This window comes from Lathyrus oleraceus, chromosome 1, assembly GCF_024323335.1.
Source record: "Lathyrus oleraceus cultivar Zhongwan6 chromosome 1, CAAS_Psat_ZW6_1.0, whole genome shotgun sequence".
Lineage (NCBI taxonomy): Eukaryota > Viridiplantae > Streptophyta > Magnoliopsida > Fabales > Fabaceae > Lathyrus > Lathyrus oleraceus.
The window spans coordinates 237,307,238-237,315,062 of record NC_066579.1 but is presented as its reverse complement, the minus strand read 5'-3'; positions in this window follow the sequence as shown (position 1 = coordinate 237,315,062).

Genomic DNA, 7,825 nt, shown 5'->3' with positions numbered 1-7,825 from the left:
AGTCGACGAGACTGCCCCTGCTGCATGGATCCACGGACGTCCCAACAAACAACTATAGGCGGGCTGAATGTCCATGACATAGAAGATGATGTCAAACACCTCTGGACCTATCTTCACAGGCAAAGTGACTTCTCCAAAAACAGAATGTTTGGATCCGTCGAATGCACGAACAATCAGGTCACTAGGAGTAAGCACAACCCCTTCAACAGATATCTTCTTCAGAATTTGCTTGGGCAGGACATTCAGCGACGAGCCTGTGTCTACCAACACATGAGACAAAACGGCACCCTTGCATTCCATGGTGATATGCAAGGCCTTATTATGATTACGTCCCTCAGGCGTCAAGTCTAGGTCAGTGAACCCCAAACCATGCCTGGTGCTCACGTTGGCAATTACTCCCTCCAGTTGGTTGACGGAAATCTCTTGAGGTACATACGCCATATTCAACATCTTCAGCAAGGCGTTACGATGTGCCTCAGAGCACAGCAGCAAAGAGAGAAATGAAATTTTAGACGGAGTTTGGTTGAGTTGATCTACAATCTTGTAGTCACTCTTCTTAATGATTCTCATGAACTCCTCCACGTCCTTTTCGAACGAACCCTCAGGCACATTCTTCTGAGCCGGTTCTTCGTCAACCACAGTCTGTTTTCCCTTCGACTTAGCCGAAGCCTCAGCATTGGCATCCCTCAACGGTTGAGGAGCAAACAATCGTCCACTGCGAGTAAAGCCTCCTGGACCACCAACATTGTCCACAACGGGACTCACAACCACAGGAGTTTTGATTGGTGCACTGATTGTCACAGGCGCTTGATTCGATGGCTTGACCCGATTCTCAGCCCTTCTGTTGCTATGGTAGGAGTTGTCGTATTTCCAGTGAACAGCCCGGCTATCAACAGCCCTTCTGACTGGAGCGACGATAGTTGTTGGGTTACTGGCAGTTACTGGTGCAGAGATGGTAACTGGACTACCATTGGTTGTAGGCACACTAACAACTCTTTGCCCACGTCCTTCAAACGGTTTGAAGAAGATAGTGACAGTTGACACTGCCCCACGATCTCTATTATTAGCCCGGACAAACTGCAAACAGCGTCTATCAAACTCTGAATACCAGCCCGCAATTGATCACACCCATTATCGGATTCTGCACAGCCCAAACAATCCTCATCATAGCCCGGGTAGACACCCCCATTCAGCAAACGGCCCTTTACAACAAGCAGAGAAGTCTGAACATCTTCAACTCTAACAATCAGATCTTCAGTTTCAGCCCCTTCAATGCTATTCACCCGGTGAGCACCATGCGCAGGCATAGGATTATTCACAACATTTGGTACAGGAGCGAAATTGATAGTCTTGGCATCAATCAGGTCCTGGACCTTATGGTGAAAAGCCCTGCAGTTCTCTATATGGTGTCCCGGTGCACCAGAATGAAAGTCGCAACGCACATTGGCATCATACCCAGGTGGTATTTTTGTCAATGGCGCCATAGTCCTCAACTCAACAAACCCTAGTCTGAGCAACTCAGGTAGTAACTCAGCGTAGGTCATTGGTAAGGGATCAAAACGTCTATCAGGCATCCTCTTCCTTGGCTGATACGGGCGTTGCTGTTGTTGTTGTTGTTGTGGCATCTGTTGTTGAACCCTCTGTTGTTGCGGAGGTTGACGTTGTTGAGGTGCAGGAATGGTCACTACAGCCACCTGACGGTACTGATTTCTGTTCTGATTCTTGCAGTGTTGAACATCATTAGTTTCACCCTCTCTTCAGCAAGGTGCCCCAGCAAAAGGTTTCTTAGAAGAAGAGGAACCAGCATCTTGGATCTTAGCAGCCTTGATCAAGCTCTCAGTCCTCTCTCCGCATATGACCACATCGGAAAAACTACCAAATGGGCAGCTTCCCATCCGGTCCATGAAAACACCCTGAAGAGTACTAATGAACATGTCAGTCAACTCCCTTTCCAGCATAAGGGGTTGAACTCTCGCAGCCAATTCACGCCACCTCTGGGCGTATTCCTTGAAGCTTTCACCTGACTTCTGACATAGACTCTGCAGCTGAGTCTGGCTAGGCGCCATGTCCATGTTATGTTTGTATTGCCTCAAGAAGGCCTCACCCAGATCCCTCCAACATCGGATAGAATCTCTCTTCAATTCCATGTACCAGTCCAAAGAAGCCCCAGATAGACTATCTTGGAAAAAGTACATCCACATCTTTTCATCATCGGTATACGCAGAGATTTTCCGATAATAAGCCTGCACGTGGGTGCGAGGGCAAGAAGTACCGTTGTACTTGTCAAAAGACGGTGCTTTGAACTTGTAAGGGATCCTCAACCCTTCAACCAACCCCATATTGGTTACATCGAAACCAAGGGAGTTTTGACATTCCATCGCACGAATCTTCTCAGCCAGGGCATCAACCTTACGATCCCTATCCTCAACTCTGACCACCTCATCATCTTCACTCAGCAGCGTGAACATGTCCTCTTGTCTGTCGACAATAGGAGCTGGATGACGAACCGGAGCCCGGGTAGCTCTGACATTGACAGTCTCAGCAGCAAGAGGCTGTCCATTAATCCTTATCCCCCTTAGTTCATCCCCGACGACATAGTCGTTAGCGGGAGCAGCAACATTGACATTCTCATGAGCAGGTGCAACAACAGGCGAAGCACGGTTGGACGTCTGAATCACGGTCTCTTGTCTCTGAACCAGGGCTCGAAGCTCTTCCTGACCTTGCGCAACCCCTTGCATCATCGTCATAAACTGGGCCATGTTCGCCCTCATCTCAGCCAACTTAGTCTGAACCTGATCCATACTTCTCTGTTGATTGAGTCTGGTTGAATACCGGTGCGGTCTCTGATCAGCTATCCTGCCTGACACAGGAACCAGAGTGAGAAGTCGGGAACGAGAACACCTTTCATGCAAAATGATATGTGTATGATGTGCGTGATGTGTATGCAGGTTAACTTTTTTCATGCATTATTATTATTTTATTTTTTTGAAAATAAACATGCTATGATGCAAATGATGGAGCCATGACTGGTCGGCCGAGTATCATATGGCACAGGATCGAAGCTTCGGCTTGAACTTGGAACCACAAATTCATCTGAAACCCGAAGTCATCTGAACCCAAGTCAACATCTGAGCAAGTACCCTCAAATTCAGCCCAGGGATCCGAAATAAACGGAACCCTCTGATCAAAACCAGGGTCGAACCTCCGGCGTCTCAAAATAAAGATCCATAAATCCTACTTAACCATCAACACAGCATCACTGGCAGAAACTGTGCTTGCAAGAATCAAACCCTCCCTTCACAGGTGAATTCTAACAAGGTCATCCTAAGGCGGACAATGGTCTCGACAATCGGGCAAAGATACTCAACGGGTTTGCCCTTTCGGGTTTGCCGTTGCAGCTCTCTTAAGATCATCTAAACCAAAGATCCGAGAAAGCACGGTCACCGAAGTCAACAGCTCAGATGAGATCATCCAACCTGAGTGGAATAACTCCAAACGGAAGGACTCTCTTAAATGAACCTTGTCCGGCTGTGGTGACACGTCGCAACAACATGTTGATACAGCAAGTGAGGAAACACGAGACCACACTAATCCTAGGTGTATACTCGGGCCTGGGTTTTAGCCCCACTCAGAACACCCACCCCAAACAGAGGAACCACCTGTACAGAAGACAGCTCAATGACAGTATGATGCATGCAAACAGATATGCACTTATATACAACATAATAATCATGAATGCAATAATTAACAGCAAATAGCAACCAAAACCGTAACCTAGGGAGCGCTAGGAGAGACTCGCTTAGGGAAGATGGACCAGCAAGAGGTCAACTTCTCTTAGTCCCCAGCAGAGTCGCCAGCTGTCGCATTACACGAAAAACCGGTGGGAAAACGAAACAACAGAGCCGCCACCGTGCGTTATTTATCCCAAAAGAGGGAAAGGAAACGCTCGAAGTAAACCTGGAAAAGACATGGTCTCGCGACCAAAGAGAATGGGATCGGGAGTCGGTTATGCGAAGGGAAGGTATTAGCACCCCTACGCATCCGTCGTACTCGACGGGATCCACGCACAAAAGGAAGGAATATGGTTGCTAAAATACTGCTCACAAACAAACACACTGGCTGAAAGAGACACAGGAAAACAAAAGAAACTAAACTCGGCAGGATATCGCATCCTGGGCCTACGTAGTCTATCAGGCATAGACATCAGAGTCGACGTAGTTCGGACTAGGGGAAAACGTGCTCGCTAGGATGTCGCATCCTATGCATACGTATCTTCTTGGACTAAAGAAGAATCAGAGCACTCGTAGCTCGGCTCACGCACGCTAGACAAAACAACACAGGAAATCGACTGCCAATCGTTGGGCTTACGTCAAACTCCACACAAACAGGCAAACATGGAAACCGAATACCAATCGCTGGGCTTACATCAGACTCCGAACCAAACACACGCACACTGGAAACCAAATGCCAATCGCTGGACTTACATCGGACTCCAAGCACACAACAAGAGGATACGGAATGCCAATCGCTGGGCTTACATCCATCTCCTAACACACACAAGACAAAACAAAAAGGGCGCCCGGAGAGATCAGCTCATCTCCTGCCTACGTACCTCATCTGGTATGAGGATCAGGGCGACGTAGTTCCCCTACGCAGGGACAAAGGACTAGCCTAACCAGATAACAAAGGGAGACACAACTAGGGAGACTACGACTCGAGCCTAGATGTTATCATGCAAAATCATCCCTAAGTTGAGGTTTCTATCTAACTTGCACAGGGAGCAAGCTATCCTAAGCAGCACAAGCAATCAAAGCAAACAATCACAAATAGCACACACTATATACAAACAGAGGGGCTCAAACAAGGCTAGGCTTTAGTCAAGGGGTCATGTCAACCTCGACAAACAAGCCACTGTATCAGGGTGATGTTAGCTCTTAACCCTAACATTGAGAGTTAGGGTGAAGCAGATGAAATAGGAAGTGAGGGGTGTGCCTCACAGCTCTTATCCCTGGCCTGGGAGAGCTTTAGACAAATGAAGTGTGGGTTCAGAAAGTTGGAACCCTTCTACACTTATGACTGACTCAACTGTACAACTGTACAAGGATCTTGGGTTAATATCCACAATGCATCAACACCAGTTGTGTGAGCAAAGGGATGACTCAACTGAATAGCAGGAGATGGATTGCACATCTCTTGTATCTTCCAATTGCCTTATCAAAGGTTTTTCCTGCTTGGGGACAAAAATAAACAAGCACAAGCATTGCCTCTTAAGGAGGACTTCAGACAGGTGCTTGGCCAAATAACAGGCCAGGTCTTCCAGACTACATGGAGTTAGAGACATTATACCTCAATGCTCAAGCTATCAAGCAAAGAAAAAGCAAGTTCACAAAGGAACTATAGCAACTAAGGTACCTGAAAACAATCCAACATAATCGGTACACAACTCAAACAAAAGTCAAACAGACAATGGTCAACAGTTAACTGTACACAGTCAAACAACAATCAAGCAAAGCAATGCACAAAGGTGCAAGCCACAAGGCCTAAGTACAAGTCTCAAAGCCTACAAAACAAACTCAAGGTTAGTCATAAACAAGCAATGGACCAACTCTAATTGAGTGCACATCATCAAGTATAAGCAATTGTGCTCTTTGACCTGAAACAAAGCTCAAACATTAAGCACTAACCACTAGGACAAGGCCTAGGGTCAAAATGGGAGCAATAAACCAAACCAGAACATGAAAATTATCAAGAATCAAGTTCAATCAAATAAGAAACAAATCCAATTGGTCTCATATCCATACCATCAACCAATTTCATTTCACAAGGCATTTAGTGCAAAGCATGCATATTCAAAGCTCATAGAACCAAACAGAATGATCCAATCCACATCAACTCAAACATAGCTCAATAAATCTCAAGAAAACTCATGGGTAAACAGCACTCATAACATGATCAGCATACCAAAGTTCAAGTCATTTGGATAAGTGGAAGCATGTCAAATAAATTCCCTAAGTCAAAGCATGCCCAAACAAGCTCAAACAAGGCACAAAACCATACATCAACTTCAAGCAAGCATAAAACAGAATTCAAACATGATATGGACATCAAACCAAAGCCAAGACAAACTTCAAGGTGTCTAGAATACATGTGTAAAATTTCAGGTACATCCAATAAACATCAAGAATTTCACAAATCATATAAGATCATGACTCACAAAAGGTCCACAATTGGTCAAACAGAAGAGAAATTCTCAAACAAATTGGAAATGCACTAAACAATTCTACAAAAATTCATACTCAAACCCAACATCCAGAAGTATCATCATGCAAAAATTCAGGTTAATTGGCATAGAATTGGCATGGCAAATAAAATCAGAAAGTCAAGCAACCCAAGGTGTGACACACATTGTCACACCTTCATTCATCATAGCATATCTTCACAACCAGAAATGATAAAATCACAAACTCTATACCAAAAAATCCCTAAAGGTGTCTAGATTAACCATGCAAATTTTCAGCTCCATTGGATTAAGCATCATCATTTCACACTCAAAATGGCAAGCAAGGTGCAACAAAACACATGTATGAACAAACCCTAGGCCACATTAAAAACCACACATGCACAATTTCTGAAAAAACTATCATTAAATTCTAGAGATCATGATGAAAACAATGCAAAAAATCTCATCTAATTTGGACAAATATTTTTGGAGTTATGAATTTTTTAATGTGGAAAAAAAATAAAAAAACAATGGAAAGGCATGGCATGATCATGTGAGGTAAATGAATGAAAATGTCAAGGCAAATTATGAAACGCTGGAAGCCAGGATCGAACCGTGTTCGAATTTGAATTGTGGCGCTCACTCTAAACGCAGCGTTTCATTTAAATGAACGCTGGCCAATCAGAAACAAGCATTTGGCCCGATACATGAGCGATAAACATGAAAACACATGCAGGCAAGGCTGAAACGGATTAAACACGTTCTGGACATGAAAATATTAGGGTTCTTGAACATTCATACACGTTCTTCATCATTTCCAGGCTCAAGAACACTTTGTCACCAAAATCAAAAATGAACACATCACTAGCTTCGTCTTAACATGCACATTAACAATCCAAGATCCATTAAACCTAATTCGTGCTAACATGTATGGATCGAACACAAGAAGATTCACATGCCAAACTTCAAATCCACATATCTTTCTTAATTCTTGATGAAAATCAATTCTACAAAGCTCAGGCTACTCTACAATCCAAGATCTACCAAACGCATAGCACAATTTCATGAATCTTGATCATCGAAAACTGACCTTAATTGAAGTGCAGTGATGGAATCATGCAGTTTAGGCTTGAAGAAGCTGAAACAGATGCTCTATAACTCCTCAATAGATGAATGGATGATGGATTGTAGCTCAACAACGCTTGATGTAGTTCAAATCCACAACTGCCATTAATGGAAGCTTGATGCAACAATTCCAAAAGCAGCTCAACAGTTCATGGATTTAGCTTCCAAAATCTTCAATTATGATGGTGCATCAAGGATCGAGCAAGAACAATGCAAGTTCTATGAGAAAATTTGCAGAAAAATGGAGAGAAAAAGTTTGTGCAATTCTTGTGATTGGATCTAGATCTGGTGCAAATGATGTGTTAATGCCAAATTCTATTAGAATTATGGTTTTATATGTGCTGTTAATCAAGACCTTAATCCTAATTAGCCAAATGCAAATGAATTTAAGTGAAATGCAAGTGTGATGCAAAATTGCTAATCCACCTCATGTGCATGAAACCTGTCGCTACAGTGCATGTTTTATGAACCAAACACACT